Source organism: Bubalus bubalis, chromosome 11, assembly GCF_019923935.1.
Source record: "Bubalus bubalis isolate 160015118507 breed Murrah chromosome 11, NDDB_SH_1, whole genome shotgun sequence".
NCBI classification, from domain to species: domain Eukaryota; kingdom Metazoa; phylum Chordata; class Mammalia; order Artiodactyla; family Bovidae; genus Bubalus; species Bubalus bubalis.
The window spans coordinates 88,906,585-88,920,835 of record NC_059167.1 but is presented as its reverse complement, the minus strand read 5'-3'; the positions used below and the strand labels follow the sequence as shown (position 1 = coordinate 88,920,835).

The 14,251-nt window shown below is 49.9% G+C and overlaps 1 protein-coding gene across 4 annotated transcripts in view; it reads left to right on the top strand.

Annotated features, from left to right (window-relative positions):
* Nucleotides 1–14,251, top strand: part of SMAD3 (SMAD family member 3) — a 126,919-nt gene that overhangs the window by 19,172 nt on the left and 93,496 nt on the right. Inside the window, exons 1-2 of one of the 4 annotated variants that reach the window (XM_044925397.2) lie at nucleotides 2,488–2,758; nucleotides 3,326–3,471. The exons of the other annotated variants lie outside the window; for them this stretch is intronic. The gene's annotated coding sequence lies outside the window, so the exon portion shown is untranslated. Of the gene's footprint in view, nucleotides 1–2,487; nucleotides 2,759–3,325; nucleotides 3,472–14,251 lie in introns of those variants that run through there. 4 annotated transcript variants of the gene reach the window in all.

Sequence of the window (14,251 nt, the reverse complement as noted above, 5' to 3'; positions counted from 1 at the left end):
TGGTGCTTGGGCTCAACACGCAAGATTCTCAACCTCGCTCGCTTATAAAAATTCCAATACCTAGACCATGCCTCAAACCAATTCAGAATTTCTACAGGTGGGCCCTGGGAATTAGGATTTTTAAAGTTCTCTGGTGTGTAGCCACGATTGAGAATCAACAGTCCTAGATTTTTTTTTTTAACATTTATTTTTTGGCTACACTGGATCTTACTTGTGGAGTGTGAGCTCGGTAGTTCAGGCATGCGGGCTTAGTTGCCCTGTGGCATGTGGGATCTAGTTCCCTGACCAGGGATCAAACCCACACACCCTGCATTGGAAGGCAGATTCCTAACCACTGAACCACCAGGGAAACCCCAGCTCTAGAGCTTAAGTAAAGCTGTGGTTCAGTGTTTCGGGCATCTCTTCTTGGGGAAAAGTGATAGTGGTTGGTTTAAAAAGAAAAAGCGCATGTACACAGAAAAAAGTTCTAGAAGCATGTTGATTGGGTAATCACAGCTGCCGATGGTGGATAGTTGCCCTGAGGTTTGGAGCCTCAGTTTTCTCCTATCTCTGGGTCAGTGGTTTCTCAAACATCTCTGAAGGAGTGGAACCATCTGTAGTTGGTTATTTCTGCTTGGGAAACTCAGAGTACTAAGGTGGGGCGGAGGGTGGTGGCAAGGGCAGAGGCGGAGCAGGAATGGATTAAACATACTATTACACACACCCACACTTCTGTCGTGAAGCTAAGTCAGAGGCCTCAGCCAATGCTGGCATACCTTAGTGTTACCTTGGCAGTGCCCTGGTGGGTGCTAGGGGCTGTGAGAATATGTCCTGTGGTGGTCCCTGTGCCTTGGTGAGTGTTCTTTCCCTTCAGCTGCAGCATAAAACACTCCTGTTTATGCCCAGTCATTCATAGTTCCTTGCGGGGACTCCATCTCTACTGCCGAAGGAATCCGAGGGGCTGTCCAGGTCAGACTTTAATGGGAAAGCACAGCTCAGTTCTAATATTTTTTCAGGCAGAGAAGAGGGCATTTTGTGATGGTGGTGGGATTGCAAAGGTGATGACTTATTGGGTGTGAAATGAGCTTCAGGAGGGAGGAGACCTGGTCAGTACTGATGCACCCCAAAGGGTCTTGCAAAGAGGGGAGTGGGGTTCAAGAGCTTTTTCAGTGACAGGGTTTGAGTTGTGGGTGTAGACACAGATGCCAGATGGAGGTTGCTGTTTCTCAGGCAAGAGTCCATCAGTCACTTAATATTTATGGAGCAAGGTGCTCAGAGAAATGGCAAATATGGCCACTGCCCTCAGACAGCTTACCATCTGACTTGGGGTTTGATTGCACAAGTGTGGGATAGTATTGGGTGGGCCAAAATGTTCATTGAGGTTTTTCCATAGTATCTTACAGGGGAACTTGAAGGAACATTTGGGCAACCAATCTGAAGGCCTTCTGTGTTTCAAGAACATGGTGAGGACGCAGAGGTTCAGAGGGAGGGGCAGTGGAGGTGCGGTAGGGCAGATCAGGTCCAGTCAAGGATGTGAGCTAGCGAAAAGGAAACTCCTGGGCCTGTCTCCCTGCTTCTAACATGTTGATTGTCTTTGGGGAGCAACCCCGAGGGGCACCCCCTTGCTAGTAAGAAGGACTGTATGCTCTTGCCCCCCTCAAAATTCTCTGCTTTCAGGAGTCAATTTTCCTTTAGCTTTTTCCTTCTCCTGCAAGAGAGGGGTGGTCTTTGCCAGCCCCCTGCTTTGATGATTACCATCTGCCCACCTTGATTTCCTGCCTAGTTTCAGCTGGAACTCCTTTCCTTTCTATCCCAGAAATACCATGTAAGATGATTGTTCTTGGTTCCAGTAGCCACCTGGCACCCTCTCAGCAGTGGCTGCATTTCAGGTATGGATGGGAATGATTATCTGTGCATCAGCAAACTCAAGTGTGTCCTGCGAGTGAGTTGTATGATCATTGGTAAATACAGGACTGGCTTTGTTAGGCCCTGACTGGGGCCAAGGCTATTATTTCTCTGTGGGTAATTATTTCAGGCTTCACGGTTATGAACTGAGCATAATCAAGGGCAGATAAGAAAGCCATATATAGAGCAAAGTACATATTTCTTAAGGTGGGTGGCAGAGGCTTTATATATATGTGTGTGTGTTGGTGTATGTGTGTTTAAAAAAAGACCTATATTTTTTTTTCTGGGCAGTAGAACTTAAGTTTCCAGTAAACATCTCCTCCCTTTTTTACTTTACCTTTTAATTTGGTGTTTATGGTCTCTGTGCTTTGAAATTGTTTTGCTATGATACCAGCTCTGCTGGGAGAGGGGGTTGGGGCGGAGCAAGCCAGGCCCTTGGGAAGCCATGCTTTCGATCCGAGTTCTTAGAGTTCCTCTGGCCCAGCTGATTGACAGCTCAGCAGTGATTCCTGGAGCTCATCTAGAAGAATAAAAACAGAGACCTGGAGCTCAAGGTGGGAGTGGCTATGCGTTTATTTGTTTCTCTCCCTTTATCGCAGGAGGCTTCATGCAGTGTCATTCTGGTCCGGGGTCTGTTTTCTTTGTTGCCCCTTTGCCTGTGTGGAGTTCTGCTCGGGTGGTCAGAGGCGTCCAGTGACCCAGTGGTGCTCAGTTGCCTCAGTCCGGTCTGACTCTTACCACCCTGTGGACTGTAACCCACCAGGCTCCTCTGTCCATGTGATTCCCCAGTCTCGAATAACGGAATGGGCTGCTATTTCCTTCTCCAGTGGATCTTCCCGACCCAGGGGTCGAACCTGGGTCTCCTGCATTGCAGGTAGATTCTTCACCACTGAGCCATCAGGGAAGCCCCAGCCTAGAACTAATTCTCTGAGACTATGGCTTGGAGGCGGGGCACACATGAGGGTCAGCTCTTGTTAAGTGGGAACTGCTTGGTGGATCTCGTGTTCTTTGGTTTACCTGTCAGCTGGGGTTAGGGCAGTGGGGCAGGCAGGGGCTGGGGAAGCCCACCAGGGAAACCCCGGGGTAGAGGCCAGGTGGAATGCATCGATGAGTGTGAGTGAGCATCCGTGCAGGAGCGGAGGGGGCAGAGCTGGGGAGAAACCCACAAGAGCAGCAGAGCTATGGGGCTGCGTGGTGGGGGCGGGCTTGAAGGAAACACACGCGGTATTTTGCTGCTTTTTCACACGTTGTAGTTGGGCACAGCTTTAGGAAGGCTGTTTTAGAACCTGCCCCACCTCCACGAACCAGGGAGCAGCTGTTCTGGGGAGGGTGGAGGGGACTGGCGCCCACCGCGGCTCACACCTGGGGTCTATCAGCACCCAGAAGCACATGGTATGGACGGGGTCGCTCAAACCTCTGTTGGGCATCCTTGTGTGAACAGAGAGAGCTCAGTGAACTGAGAAGGGCGAGCCCTTCCCCAGGGACCCTCAGCACCCGGCCCCACAGAGCTCCCAGGAGACCCCAGGAAACTCTATGACCCCCAGCATGGTCCTGAGCGTGAACAAGCCAACAACTTTCTCTCGCAAGGTAGGTGTTTTTGTTTTTGTTTTCCTTGGGGAAATGGCTGCTCTTGTTTTTGTGTTTCTAAAGACACCAGATTAGAAGCCCCCGAAAGATAAGAGAAACACCCCAAAAACCCATACCCTCCTCCTTCCTGGTCAGCTCTGCCTGCCCAGCCATGCTCCCCAGCTGTTTTTTCAATGCGCTATCCTTTCTCCCGCTTTTTCCTTTCTGTGAGCTCCTTGGTGATTCTGAAGAGCAAGAAAGGCAGCCAAGCATCCTCTAGCTGTTACCTTCATCTCCCCGTTCCTGCGGGGAGGACGGAGAGTTTGCACTTTCCCACTGTCTTCCTTCACAGCAGCCCTGGGACGGGGGGCGGCAGAGACGTGGTCTCACCCGTCTTCTAGGTGACAGGGACCATCTGAGTGTTCATGTGGCCCTTCCTCCTCTGCTTTGACAGGGTCGTTCTTTTGCTGCACCGCGTGGCCGCAAACGTCAGTGCACAGGTGTGTGTGCTCACGAGGTTTCTCAGTGCATCCCTCCAACGACAATGGACTCTCTTTCCAGCTGCTGTCACTGGGAAGGGGAGACACCACCACCAGCACATTAAAAAAAACACAACTATTTATTTATGGATGTGCTGGGTCTTCATTGCTGCACGCAGGCTTTCACTAGTTGCGGCAAGCAGGAGCTACTCGCTAGTTTCAGTACTTGGGCTTCTCGTTGCAGCGGCTTCTCTTGTTGCGGAACATAAGCCCTAGGGTGTGCAGGCTTCAGCAGTTGTGGTGCATGGGCTTGGTTCCCCCACAGCCTGTGGGATTTGCCCAGATGAGGGATGGAAGTGGCATCCTCCACCTTGCAAGGCAGACTCCTCACCACTGGAGCACCAGGGAAGCCCCCCATGGCCTTTGATGTACTGTATTTTACAGTTTACACAGAGCTCTCATAGACCTGATCTCATTTTATCTCTGTGTCACATACCTGATTTTATTTCATCTCTGTGACAATCTGTGGAAGTCGATGCTGGTCCAGATGAACAAATGGAGGCCTGGAGATGCTGAGTGACTTGGCGCAGGGCCCCGCATCTGGTCATCAGGCCAGTGGGAAGCGGGTAGCAGCAGTGGATGGGGAAGTGAGAGTCCCGCGGGGGTGGTGGGTGGTGAAACCAACAGTTGGAGGCATTGGGTTTTGCTGTTCTTGCCTCTGAAGCCACACAGGGTCGTGGTTCCTGACCTGCCCTGTGTGGAAGCCTGGACCCACGTGTGAGGAGGAGGCACACTCAGACTGAGGAAGGGCCACCCCGAGGGAGTGGGGACAGGCTGCTTGGGTCAGACTGAGAGAGGCTGACTCTGCAGGGCATGTGCAGGAAGGCAGCACTTGAGAGTGGGGCACCTCCCCTCGGGTGGTAGGAAGACCCGGAGTCTAGAGCCTGGCAGGTTTGCTGACGGTCCCAACTTAGGCTCTTAGGATAGTCACTTTAGCACTTTGACCCACACTTTGGGGGTACTCTGTCTGTCCTTCAGAAGCATGGGCCATCGACTGGGTCTACACAGGAGTGACTCCCCTGGTGAATTGACTTGATAGGTATCTAGTCCAGCCCCTTTCACAGATGGAAACTGAGGCTCCGAGAGGCACGGGGACTTGCCCCAGCTCACAGTGGATGAGGGGCAAAGCTGGAGATGGTGCCGAATCTCTTGATCCTGTGTGGGTGTTTTGTTTGCTTGTGCTTTGCCTGAACTTGGGGTAGCTTTTCTTGTTAGTTTACACCCTGGCCAAACAGCCCTGTCCCTGAGGAGTTACTTGCCTTATGACGTAGAGTCAGCCAGCTCCCAGGGATGAAGATGTGAGGTCTCTGATGTCCGTTTCTTGGGACGAGGAGAATGGATAGGAGGCTAGGGCAGGGCAGTAAAGACTTGCTGATGCTTGCTCCACGTGAGCTGTTGTAAGCTTAGTCCTGGTTTTCCAAGTATTCTTGATGGTAAGCATGGTTCTGACGCTGAGATGTTCCACTCAGAGTTTTCAAGAGTAGATGTACATTTCTCGTAAAGCCCTTGATGCTTCTCTCTGTTGCGTTCCCCACCCCACCCCCATTTCCCTAGGGCTTTAAATCATCTTTGGCTTGGGGTTGAAAGTAACCCATTATAGCGGTGAGCCTCGTGGTCCATTCTCTGCAGTGCTGTCAGGCTAAAATATTATAAACAGACCACCAAACTGTGTTTGGTCCAAGGCCAAGAACCTCCCTCCCCACTTGAGCATTTGATTGTCTGCCGCAGTGTTCAGCCTTGAGTTCAATGCAGGAATCCAGCATAATTTCTTATATTGTTACCATCTGGTTTTGTGGAGCCTTGCTTTTGATTTTAATTGTGCTCTTTGGGAGAGAAAAGCCCTACAAATGCTGGGAAAATAAGATACCCGCCCCCCGCCCCGTTCCCCAGGCACACACACATTGCTGCCTTTGTGTTTGGTGGATGTGGCTTGAACAGAATCCCAGCAGTCTCTGGACCCTGGTCTCCTCTAAAGGGATTTCTCGAATGGGTCCCAGGTTTCTGACCTGAGGTGGGAGCTGCCTCCATGGTAATGAGGGTTGAAGGTGGTTTGGGCAGTTGTCCAGTGTGACCCGCTCTGCCCCGGAGACCAGCTTTGTGATGATATGTGACCTCTTTAACAAGTGAGTCACTCACCCCCAGATAACCACCGGTACTTTCAGGGGGAACTGCTAGTATCATTGTGGCTGTGGCCATGGTTTCTCTAAGAGAAGGTGTTTTTAGAAATGAAGGTAAAGGGTTTGTTCTCCTTAGATTGTTGTCATGGACTCCTGGCTCCCCAACCTTTTCCTTATGAAAGAAAGAGTTGTTTCTCTTTTTCTTTCTTTCTTTCTTTTCCTTGTTTTCTCTTAAACCATGTGCTTAGGACCAGTTTTTAAATATTAGTCATTGATAATAAATAACTGACATTCTTACATTTTTGGAAGACAAGCTTCACCTTGTTAACCTCTCTTAATTTTTCCCTACTACCTTCTAGAGTTGTCCGTCGGCATAAGCGTTTTTGTGTAGCTGTAATCAGAGTACATTAGTCAGTCTAACCAGGAAAGCAGGAACACCATCAAGTACTTACCTCAAAGGGAATTTAATATGGGCCTTCATTATGCAGGTGATAAAGAAGCCAAGAAGCCAAATGTGGGAAGGGGAGGCGACCTAGAGCTCAGTGGCAGGAAAGCTGCTTCTAGGCTGGAGGGACAAAGGGAAGACGTGTTCTGCCCAGAGCCCAAGGTCAAGGGTCACTGGTGGGCCACCTATCTAGAACAGATGCAGCTGCTTCTAGAAATGCCCACCCAAGGCAGAAACGGGGAGAGGGGAGAAACACCCCGGCTGCTCCCTGCCTCCTGCCCTCCACCCTCCCATGAGTTGTGCTGTTGTCCAAACTCCCCAGTTGCCCCCTGTTGTTAGGGATCAGCCCTGGGGATACACAGCAGAGGACTGGAGGATGAAAAGGGATCAGAGGACACACAGCATCTGGACCAGCCTAGGGAGCCAGCCTCCTGTCCTGATTTGATGTTGTCTTAAGCATTTCCCCATGGTCTTCATAATTACACATTATCTCAAGTGGATATGCCAGAGTTAACCATTCCTCAGCTGTTCGGAGAGAGCTTAAATGCATGATAAATCAGCAGTTCTCAAAGTGTGGTCACCAGCCAGCAAGTCTCCACATCTTGTTGGGGATGAAGAGTATCAGGCTTTACCAAGCAAGACCTCCCAACTCGGAACCCCTGGGGTGTGGCCCAGAAGTCTGTTTCCTCTGAAAGATGCTGACGCACGTTAAAACTGGAGAGCCTCTGTTACAGGTGATGCTGCACCCCATTAAAGGTGGGGACAGGATACCGAGGGTACTGTTGGTCCAGGGTCTTTATCCAGAGCTGTGTGGTGTGACAGAAAAGGCCCCAGACTCCAGGGCTGTTCACCTCTAGGGTCAAGCCTTCTCTTGCCCTTAAGCTCCTGGCTGATTCATTTCTCATTTGTTCAACAGCTAAAAATATGAAATCTTATCATTGGCAGTGTTCTGAGGATTCAATAACGGGCATGATGTTTCCTATATGTTGGGTCTTCTAGAGCTTTAGGGAAGGAAATGTGGCAATAGCAGCCGGCATCTGGGCCATAGGAAGTTGGCCCTGGCCCTACTACCTGAGGGTTGTGGTCCGAAAGTCAGTGATGAGCACTGGGAGGCTGAAAGGGAGCTTTAAGGCAGTAGGAATCTTGGACTGAGAGTTCCGTATCTGTAGTCAAGCTTCCCTTCCTTGCCCTTTTTATTAGAGGTGCTGCTCTGACCCTGTGATTACCACTGTTTTGTCCCTCTTTTCTTGTTCACCACTTGGTGTCATGGAAAGGAGCCTCAGGACCCCGGCTTCCTGAGCTGGCTGTGTCTTCTTGGGCATGTCACTTAACCTTTCTGAGCCGCGCTTTTCTTGTCTGTAAAGCCTCTATGCTTGCTGACCGTGGTGCAGATCAGGTGGAGTGATGGATGTGGAATCTGGCTTGAACCTTAGTGGGCCCCTTGAGTATGACGCTTTAGGGTTCACATCTCCACTGGGCCCTTCGTCCGCCTTGCTATCTCCATAAGCCTCATACTCTGTTCCCAACGCAGGAGGGGCTTCCTTTAGCGAAGGCAGGCAATCTGGGTGGATCCTCATTCTAACCGTGACCTGTAGGAAGGTACCAGGCCAGGGTCTTCCGCACATTTTAGTCTTTCGGTCCTCCCAGCAGCCCTACCAAGGACTGAGACTTCCAAGAAGTAGCTGAGGCCCAGATAGCTTAAGAGGAAGGATGTAAACAAAACTGGTCCTGAGGGCACAGATGGAGGCCCACTTGGCCCCAGAGCCATCCGCAGCGTTGCTGTTGCTAAGAAGGGAAAGAGGAACTGGGTAAGGGCTCCTGCTGGCTTCTGATGATGTTTCACACCCACAAGTGTTGTGGGTGCAGTTGAGGAGCCAATCAGGACCGGTGGGGAGGCTGGCTGCCCAACAGAAACCCAGGCAGCCAGGTTCCCACTTCACTACTCCTGGCAGCACCTGTGAGAGGCCTCTTGGGCCAGTGGAAGGACCAGCCGCCGTCCTTCTGCACACTCGGACGCCTTCCGCACTGGACGGCCGAAGAAGCTGGGGCTCCGAGCAGTCGAATGGTTTGTCTGAGGGTGGGTATCTGAGCCCCGTTTGCATCCTTTCTGGTCCAGGGCTCTTTGCATGGTTCCAGGGTGTTTCCAGATCCAGGCATAGCCACCACTTGGCAGTTTTCCAGATCCTTTTCCAGCCGTTCTGTGGGGGGTCCACAGGTGGTCAGTGGGTCTATGTGAGATGACCAGCGTGGGGTGATCTGTATGTGACAGGTCCAGCGAATCAGCCTAAGGCTGGGGCAGGTCAGAAGACGCGTCCTCCTCCAACCAGCAAACATTATCCTCTTGTTTGGGTTGTAGCTAGAAGTGACATCAGGTTGGGATGTGAAGGCTCTAAGAGGGGAGCACCCACTGCTTCCGTTCATCCCACACTTGGGGGTCAGCCGGGGCTGTCTTCCCACCTGGTGATTCCCCCCGGGCAGGGTTGAGGGCATCTGCCTAGCCTCCTCCTAAGATAGACTCAGCACTAAACAATCTTACTCTTCCAGCTCTGCTCAGAATCGCTGCCCTGAGGACAAGGCTGTGCCAGGGCAGGGTGTGATAACACAGAACCGGGCCTGCTTGGGCAGGTCCTGAGGACACTAAATAACTGTGCTGGAGGCAGGACCTGAGCTTTTAACACAATGATACACATCATTTGTAATATAGCCCAGATAGTCTGAGGATCGTAATTACCTCAGGTCTGCTTCACAGGCATTTAGGGAAGCAGGTGGGCTGCACTCATCTAGGCAAGGATGCTGCCCAATACCTTTATAACAGGTGTCTCAGAGAAGCCTTTCCAGTAACTCGTTATTTAAATCTCTTTAAAAAGAGTTTATTTAAAACTCTTTAAATAAATCCTTTATTTAAAGTTGCAGGTTGCAACTGACTTGATGTTCTAGAACCTTTGGAGTCAGTCACTCTTTTTTTCTTACTTTTTCTGGACTTCAGTGCACTTGAGTTTTTACCCAGCTCTGCTACCAGTCTCGAGGAGGACATCAGGGCTGCCTAGAGGGGTGTCTGGAAAATGCTTCCACTTGTCTACTCTTCACACCCTACTCACAGAAAACTTCATTTCTGATGCTTCTGATCACTGTGTGTATGTATGTGTGTGTGTTGGGGTGCTGTATGGCGATCTCCCCACACCCAGCTAGATAGGAGCAGTTTCAGGCAATTCTGACCCTCTCTACCTGCAGGAAGCGTCAGATCCCACAGATAACAGCTCAGTCTCAGCCTCCCCCACCTCAGACAACAGTTACAAGTCCAGGTTGACACCTGTGCTTCTCACCTACCAGCTATTGATCAGAGCTTTCCCCCACACCCTCCTAGGGTTCAGTTAATTTGCTGGAGCGGCTCACAGGAAAACATCTTCTGGTTTATTGTAAGAGGGTATAACTCGAGAACAAGCGCATGGAAGAGATGCACAGGGCAAGTATGTGGGAAGGTGCTCGGAGCATCCATGCTCTTGGATGCACAGCTGTCTGCTCATTTCCATGTGTTCACCAACCTGCAAGCTTTCTGAACCCAGTCCTTGTGGGTTTTTATGGAGGTTTCATTATGAAGACTTGATTGATTAAATTATTGACCATTGGTGATTGGGGTTGGGGGCAGAGTTGAGGGGCTGAGGCTGAAAGTTCCTACCTTCTAATCATAAGGTTGGTTTCCCTGGCAACAAGCCCCTCATTCATAGAGGCTTTCCATAAACTCAGGTGTTGTAGAAAGGAGCTTGTTATGAATAACTGGAAGATACCTGTTTCATCTTTATTGTTCTGAAGCTATTCCAAGAACTGGGAAGCCCATGATAGTCCTGAGTTTGAACCAGAGCTTGTTTGAGATACAGAAAGTGATGTCATTCTAAGAAACATCAACCACCAAAGAATCTCATCATATACTTTCTTACTCATGTGACTTCTCTGTGCTAGCCAATCACTTACCCTGAAAATGATGACATACAAGGAAAGATCAGGCAGCCCACGGTGCCTTTTCCCTGTGCATCAGTAAGCAGCCAGGGGGAGTGTTGGTAGAATGTGCACATATCAAGAAGTGAAGTGAAAACAGCTGAGTTAGTTTATACAGTGGTGCTCTTGCTCTGGTTGGTCATACGATGTGTGGTGGGTATGTATGTATGGTTAGTGGCAAAGTCTGCCTGCCAATGCAGGAGACTCAAGAGATGTGGACTGGATCCCTGGGTTGGGAAGATCCCCTGGAGGAGGAAATGGTGACCCACTCAGTGTTCTTGCCTGGAAAATTCCATGGACAGAGGAGCCTGGTGGGCTATAGTTCATGGGGGTTGCGAAGAGTCAGACACGAATGAGCATACAGCACCAAGCTACGAAATACAAATAGTGTGATTTTGATGATTTCACATACTAGTTAAGTGTTCTTTTGTTTGTATTCAAAACTTGGCATTGCACAATGTAAACATGAATGGCAAAATTCATGCCAATAATTTAAAATTGTAATTTTTCTTGACTTAGGATGGTATTAAATAGCAAAAACAAGCCAAAACCCATTATCACAAGTCCAGAGAGAGACACTGGAAGAAAGGGGAAATATTTTACATTTAGTACCATTAATGACATTTCTTCCTGCTTTTTGCTCTGAGGTCTCTACATTTTCATTTTGCTTAGAGTCCCACAAATTATGTGGCTGACACTGGATGACTCCTGGGGCTGGGGGCCTCAGACTGATCTTATACACACAGGTCCTTTGCTAGATTCACTCTGTTCCAGGTTGTAGAACCAAGAAACAACTTATGGATAAGTGAACACTGGCACTTGCGCTAAAGATTCCAGGCTGTTCCAGGTGATGGTGGGTCTGCCGTTGATGGACCTCACAGCTGAGAATTCTCAGAGGCTACAAAGATACCCTTGTTGGAGGTGTTTTGGGAGTGTGCTGTGCATTCACTCTTGTGAATTATTAAGCATCCCAGTGCAGGGGCTTGAGCCAGCAATGGCTGAGAGAGAGGCCCCAGTTAAGATTCCACCTCTGGCTTGGTCTCCTAGGGCAAGTTGTTTCTTCCTGTGTCAGTCTCCTCATTGGACAATCCTTAGTCTCTCAGTTACAATGTAGTTGTGAAGAGTGTGAGCTACCTGGAGGCGGAATTCTTGGGTCAAATCGTGTCTCCATGTCTTAACTAGCTGCAGGACCTTGGGCAGGTTGTTCAAGCCCCCTGGACCCTCAATTTCCCCATCTGTAAAATGGTATGAAATGAACTCAGGGGAAGGAACTAACATCAGGACTGGTACATTGTGTTGAATAAATGATAGCAATGGTCATGATGGTGAAAAATAATCAATCCTTCGAGGTTCTAGGGCCAGAGGAGTAGCATTTGGGACCCCAGTCTTCAAGGTCTACCTGGAGAGGGCCTGGGAGGAGGAGTGCCTGGGAAGCCTGACTCCTAAGTAGCTCTGCAGACTGTTTTAGAAGTTTATCAGAATGAGAGAAACATTGTCGTGCTTGGAGTTGGAAGATCTGGGTCCTTGTCCTTCCACCCTCTGTCATCCTGAGTCACTTGACTTTTGACAGTCCTTTCCCCACCAAGCCTCCCTTCATTCATCTGTGAAATGGGTCTGCCTGCCTTCCACAGCGTTTGAGATGACATGGGTAGAAATCTTCCTTTAGCTTAGACTCGGGGTGCTGTGTGAACTCCCTGGTGAATTCTCAGTCTTGGTTGAAACGTGGCTCACTAGTATCAGGAGATGAGCATCAGCTACTTTGTGTGGGCAAAGTCCTTGATCTCTGAGATCAGAGATGGACGATGAACTGTCCCAGAAGCAGATTAAAAAAGAAGGAAGGAGGGAGGGAAAAGAAAGCAAACCAGCAGAATTTGGAATTGTCCCCTGAACCACAATGGCAGGTTTCAGGGACTTGAGAAGGGGTGCAGCCCAGCTTTGTTGGCGAGAAACGTCAGATGCTGGGACGAGAAAGGCCTCTCTTACTGGAGCAGGGTTTCTCACCAGCCCCTGCCTATTAAGCTCCGGTAGCTTGTCACTCCCGGCTAACAGCTTGGCAGCACAGAGGCGAACCACAGAGTACATTTGAGGCCCAGATCTGCTCATTTCGAGGGTGGGGCCGCATTTTTCTCCTGCCACAGCGAGCTAATTAAAGAAAACAAGCTATGGGAGCTGGGAGAGGACTGGCCACAGAGCACTTGGGGAGGGTTGCTTGGGTTGTAGAGGCCTCTACAGCCCCTGGAAGACAGGTGAAGCAGGCATCCAGGCCCCTGCGTGTCCCTAAGGGAGCTCCGAGGACCCACTGGGAGGCTGGTGGGGGGCTTGTGTGGGATGGGAGAGTGACCTTGGTCTGTGAGGTTACCAGCTGGGAGAAGGTCAAGCTACCCATGAAGGTGGGACAGGGTTCTGAAATGCTTACAAGTGTGCACTTGTGCCCCAAAACTTGTGCCTAGAACAAGTTAGTTCTAGGACTATTAGGCAGTCATTGTGCTTCATTCCATCCCATCTCACTTCCCTAACAGCCATTAATCTCTTTTCTCCTAATTAATTAATTTATTTTTGGCTGCACTGGGTCTTCATTGCTTTGCACAGGCCTTCTCTAGTTGTGGCGAGCGGGGTCTACGCTACTGTTTGTCATGGGATCTTTTTTTGCAGAGCATGGGCTCTAGGCATGCAGGCTTCGGTAGTTGCAGCCTACGAGCCCTAGAATATGGGCTGAGTAGTTGTGGTGCATGGGCTTAGTTGCCCTGCAGCATGTGGAATCTTCCTGGACCAGGGATCAAACCCATTTCCTCAGCTGACAGGCAGATTCTTAGCCGCTGCACCACCCAGGAAGTCCCAGTCTGCTTTCTCTCTCTGTGAATTGCCCTCTTCTGGACAGTTCATGTGAATGGAATCATACAACACGTGGCTGGGTCTGTGAGTAACAGTAATTCACATCTCTGTGGCACTTTTGGTTCTGGTACCAGCACTAGGGAAAGTGGGGGCGACTTCTATATTCCTGAAGTGAAGTGACAGTCCAGGAGGTGGCTGTTCAAAGTTGCAGGGCTGGGAAGTAGGGTGAGGGCTCAGGGCTTCTGTCTCCAGACGCAGCACACTGATTACGAGGAGGGAAAGGCAAACATCAGTCCCACTGACTTGGAACAAACCCTGTCCTCCAGGATGAGAGCCGACTCCTAATAGCCACACGCTGTTTTATGGAGAAGGTCTATTGCCGAAACAGTGATGCTGTCAATTGAATTATGTTTCAAGCATACCAGGGAAACCATTTCAAGGAATCCTGTTGTGAGTCATTTCGAAAAATGAAGAATTACACTACGTCCCCAGCAATGTTTTATTTTGGTACATTCAAGGAGCAAGACGGCTTAGAAGAGGCCCCCGCTGTTTTGCAAGGTTGTGTTGTTGGCGCCTAAGGATGGTTTACTCCTCAGTTGCTCAGAGGAGTGGTTCACATGTCCTGGAGAACTGGGGGAAGTTGCAGCACATGGGTGCAGTGTTTTGCTTCGCTTATTCAAAGAAGTTGGGGCCTGGGTGGTGCCTCGGGAGGCATCCAGGTCAGAGATTCTCAAGCGAGCCCTGCTGTGAGAAACTTTAGCCTTCGGGAAGGCTGAAGATAATGAAGCTTCTGTTAATTGAGCATTTAATATGTGCCTGGGACCTTATCTAGATCATCTTATTTAATTATTACTGCTAACACTGCTGAAGTTCAT